The sequence below is a fragment of the Nannospalax galili genome, unplaced genomic scaffold (genome assembly GCF_000622305.1).
Source record: "Nannospalax galili isolate Female #2095 unplaced genomic scaffold, S.galili_v1.0 scaffold829, whole genome shotgun sequence".
NCBI classification, from domain to species: domain Eukaryota; kingdom Metazoa; phylum Chordata; class Mammalia; order Rodentia; family Spalacidae; genus Nannospalax; species Nannospalax galili.
Genome location: NW_008360329.1, coordinates 2,513,655 through 2,518,784, shown reverse-complemented (window position 1 = coordinate 2,518,784; position 5,130 = coordinate 2,513,655). Strand labels below are relative to the sequence as shown.

Here is a 5,130-nt window from a genome sequence, read left to right as displayed (position 1 = left end):
AATGGAAAGAACACCACCACTCAACTTTTTGTAAGACAACTAAACAAGTAACCACATTAATGTTTCCAGTAATCTAACACACAGTAATAGAAAAAAAAGAATGTCTACATCTAAGTCACAACCAGTGTCAACTTGCATAAACACAAAACACAAAATTCATAGTTCTTATGACTCTGCAGGCACCTGAAAGTTTAACAACCCTTCATGCTTATTTTATATTCTATAAAAATAAGGAAAATACAAGGACTATTCCAAGCACATATTGCTTACAAACTTTTATTACCTAGTTGCCCTGTTCTTGTACTACTGTAGTAGCCTTTTGTTTTGTTTGTTTAAGCATCACATTAACCTTTCACTTCAATGATGCCTTTTGATGTTAGTTCATTCTTGCACCAAAACAAAAGGCAAAGTAACCAAAAACAAATGATGATGCAAGGAAGAGATGAGATATAATTTATTTATTAAGTCTAAAAATATGTTGTTTCAAATTCAGAATAATTTAATAACTCATCAACATTTCATATGCATCTGGAAAGGGGACAGATACATGTCCTGATCCTGTCGCAAGAGGCAGAATTCCAGCATTTGGTACAACATTCCAAGACAGCGTCAAGGTGACATTCCTGTTTCCCTTGAGGCCATTGCCATCATCAAAGAAAAAATATTTTGTTTTCATGTCTTTCAAGAGCAGCTTCAGATTATCAGCTTGCAGACAATCTTATCCCAAAGGACAACTTGGTTCAGATCATTAATTTTTGGTGAATATTCTGCTAATAAAGAAATAACTGTTTAACATTCCAATCAAATATATTCTCTAGTTCAGCAGTTATAGCAAATGTGATGAGTCCCAGATCACTTCTTTCTCTAGGTTCGGTGAAGTCTTCTGCATTTTTTAACATGATCGGTGCATTGGGAAGTTCCAGTCTTCGAAGGTAATGGTGATGAAGCAGCCAAAGGTGAGTGCTGCCATCATGTTCAGCGAGAAGGTGAACAGCGAGTTTGCCTGTGTCAGCACTGTGTTCATTGAGAAGGCATCTGTCACCTGTCAGCAGCCCTACCTCAGGCACCGCCACCCAGGCTCCTGCTCCTACAAAGAACCAGCTCCCTCCAGCCCACGTTTCCTTCTTAACAGACTTTTTTTATATGAATTAAATGAATAAATGCAATCATATTTAATTTCTGTAAAGACATAGATCCTCATGTTGTCTATAAGTCCACTTTGTGATACATCAGCTCAAAATTAGGCACTCCTTAAGCTCAAATGTATTTTCACAACCAGTTTTTCACTTGAATTTTTAAATTACATTTTATATTTTATTTTGATATTCAATACACAATGTAATGTTAGTGTTTGTTAGCCTTACTGCATATGTGTTTCTCTCTTTTTTTTTTTGTCCCTAGACAATGTCAAACTATTTGGGAATTTAGTGCCTCCTTTGTGTCACTCTCAAAGAATAGAGAAAAGAATGATGCAAGTGTTGCTTCCTTGATGTGGTAGAGAGAAGAGTAGCTGGTAGGGATTATCTAAAATCGTGGTGTGTCACTGTAACATTAGCTGCATGCTGTCATCTCAAAGACACAATCTATGTGATTAGAACATCACAAAGGCTGGTAAAGTATTGGATAGCAGAGATCAAGAACTTTGTCATGAGGCAATAAGAACTTTAGGCATAAACTCTCTGTCACCAAGATCTTCACAGTAAAAGCCAGTCAAGTAAAGAGAGACAGATCAGAGTGTCACATTCTTGAAATGTAGTGGAAAGAGCATTGACTTCCGTGTAAAATTGATCTGGATTCAATCCTGCCTTAAACAGTTAGGCATGCTTCCAAGGAAATAGTCAGTAGTTCCTTTGATTTCAAAGAAACCCAATAGAGCTGTTGTTTCTCTGCATGTTCCTACTCCCCAGATATCCCTGATCTTTCCCTGTGATCCTGATTCTGTGGACTGGGCCCATTCACCATTGTGATTGTTTCTGGGTTTGTTACCTGGAGGAGATCATGGTACTATTCAGGAATGTGGTGATGGTCTTCCCTCCTTGCCCCTTCCCTGCTTCAGTGCTCACATCTGCTCATCCTGTGTCTTTCTCGAAGTTTAGTCCCACCAGCACAGTCCTCTTGCATGGATCTGGTCTTCACTCAGTGTCAGTAATACCATTTTATCTTCTTATTTCTTTAATCTCAGGAGTACAAAGAGCTTCACACAGTTCCTACCCACTGGGAATAGATAGTTTTGTAAATGTCTCCTTCACTGAAGGAATTTTTAAATGTCTGGGCGAATTTGTTTTTCCAGGACCCTTTACAGGAATTCAAGTAGTCTTAATGAAATAGAAAACTAGGACACCGTAGAATGGGAGATGCAGCTTCTTCAAGAATGAGATGCTGGTAGACAGAAACAATGATACCCAATGTTTAATGGAATATCTGCACAATGGAGCTGAGATCTCTCTCTTAGGGCTTGTTGGTAGGTTAAATGATATGAAGTAGACTTGGTGGCATTTGATTGGTGTTCAGTAAGTAGTAGCTTTTATCGTTTGAGCATGTGAACTGTACATCCTTCAGTGACAAAGAAGGTAAGTAGTAGCCTTTATTGTTTGAGCATGTGAACTGTGTGGCTTTCCTTCATCACCTCATGGTAGTTCTTATTTCTCTTACAGTTTTGTTATCTAAACTCAGTTTAGATAACAGCAGGACCAAGTGATAGTTCTTAGTTTCAAAATATTGAATATTATAATTGTGTCTTGTTTTATAATTTTTTATTTACTAACCACATGATTAGAAGCAGCATTTCATTACAACAGCATTGACATATTCAATAACAGTTTCTAGAGCAAAGATGCATCTCTTTCAAAATTGGCTGTAAATTTTTACATTTACAGTTGAATTAATATAGTTATACAATATTGTACTCAGTATAAACACTATAAGAGATACAATTGAATGAGGTTTTGTCCTTTAAAAAAGATCTCCATTTCATTTTATAATATACTGTTTCATACAGAAAGACGCATTTTAAATGCAACTCTTAGATTTTGCACATGTGTCTCTAATCTCTATTTATCTGATTATTATGAGTCACAGTTGGTTACTTTCTGAGATCCTTGGCACCTGAGCATGGATATAAAGTCATCAGGTAGATTTCAATGATAATGTTTTTCACCTCTACTAATTAACACGCAGTAAATTTTTATGCTTCTTCCTCAAATATAACTCATTTTTTTATACCTGCATCCAAAATGGCACCCTCCCATAGCTCCTCCCCCACCCCCTGGAGCCATTTACTCTGTCATCCCTGTTACTCTCCACTGTCTTGTCGGCACCCCAAACCATTTCCCAGTGCTTGTCCATTCGCTGAGTCTGGTCAGCCTATCTAGAGTTCCTTGTTTTAAGATGATCAGCTGTTCCTCATCTAGCAGCAATCAGTTGCCAATATTCCCTTAGATGAGATTAGGGTCTACTGTTCATTTTCCCAGTTCTATGCTGGGTTACTGTCTAGGAGGCTCTTGGGTCATCCTGGCCAACAATTCAAAGAAAGATATCTCCTGTCTGGCATTGTTTCTTGTTATGCAGTCTTTTGCTGTACACATGGACTCTTAAAGAATTATAGTGATCCCTTTAATCTTTGGTTATACTTTCCTTTTGGGTGTTTAAGACCATAAAGTTGGCCCAGATAAACCAATTTACTTTTACTCTTAAGGTCATTTGAGGATCTGTTCCTCAGGGGTCACATGGGCTTGGGAGAAGCCCCTGGCTCCTTTCTTTTACCAGTTCCATCTGTGTGACGATAAGTCAAAGGTCCTGTTCAACTGTAGCTGGCTTCACTTGGAAGCAGGGAGGAAATTTTTCCTGTGTGTTGGCCCTCCTCTTTGTAGACTGGACATTGGTTCAAATCCATCTGGTGGGGTCTTCATGGCCTCCTTGATCAAGAGGACAGGCGACTCACTGCAGTTACAGGACATTTTGAGAGATGATCCATAGTCCCCTGGAACTTAGTTGACCTTGGAGGACAAGGAGCAAAAACTGTCCTTTAAGTTCCTCTGACCAAATTAGTATAAGCCTCAAAGTACGGCTGTTAAATATCCAAGAAGGTTAGTTCCACCAGTCTGGTACTTTTAATTACCATGTGCTATGTAGATAAAGGTTGGGCAAAGACCAAAGGTTCTCAGATAAACCTTGCCTAGACATATACTATGTTCCTTGAGCTAGTTGTATGTATAATTTTCAGTAGGTTGTTGGACTAATATTGTTCCCTCTGTTCTTTTTTAAACTAGCTAGGCATTATTTATCTCTTGAATTCACATATTACCAGAAAGTATAAACAAACCTTCAAACTAGGATCACCATATTATGAAGAAAATAATTCAGATCTAGAGAAGTTAAATGTCTTATGCAATATCATACAGTCAGTATGAGAAGTTGCAGGATGCAGAGGAGTTGACTTAGAATCTTTCCTCCATTCTAGAATACATAATTGTAGAATACGTAACTATGGTCTTACAAAGGGAGGCATCAAAGTGTCCAAAGAATGAAGGGTAGAAATGGAATACTTTGAAATTGAAAAGTATTATGTCTAAAATTCAGATAACATTTTATCTGGATGTAATCACTTTACAAAGGTTGAGATCTATGCTGTATTTTATGTTCATGTTTGTATATGTGTATACATATATGTGTTTGTGTGTGTACAGGTACACATCTGTATAGGTGCTTGTGTACATGTAGTCACCTGTGTGTGAAGGTGAGAGGTCAACCTCAGGTATCATTCCTCAGGTGTTTTTTTTTTGAGACAGGGCTCACTTGGCCTGAAACTCACCAAGTAGACTAGGCTGGGTTCCCAGAAGACCCCAGGGATCAATCTGCCTTTGCTTTCCCAGTGTTGTGGTTATAAGCATGTGTCATACTTGGTATTTTTACTTGTGTGCTAGGGATAAAACTAAGATCCTTGTGTTTGCAAGGTAAGCACATTATCAACTGAGATAGCCCATAAGTCTGAATCTATGCTATTATAAAGAATTTTGAAATGAAGCTATAGCTCAGTTGTAAAGTATCTGTCTGGCCCAATGTCCTAGGTTCAATCGAGAGAGAGAGAGAGAGAGAGAGAGAGAGAGAGAGAGAGAGAAGAAGAAGGGGAAG

The 5,130-nt window shown here is 38.1% G+C and overlaps 1 pseudogene; it reads right to left on the bottom strand.

Moving 5' to 3' along the window:
- Positions 1-499: 499 nt before the first annotated feature.
- On the bottom strand, positions 500-1,024 carry LOC103727965 (annotated as a pseudogene).
- Between the last annotated feature and the right edge of the window lie 4,106 nt (positions 1,025-5,130).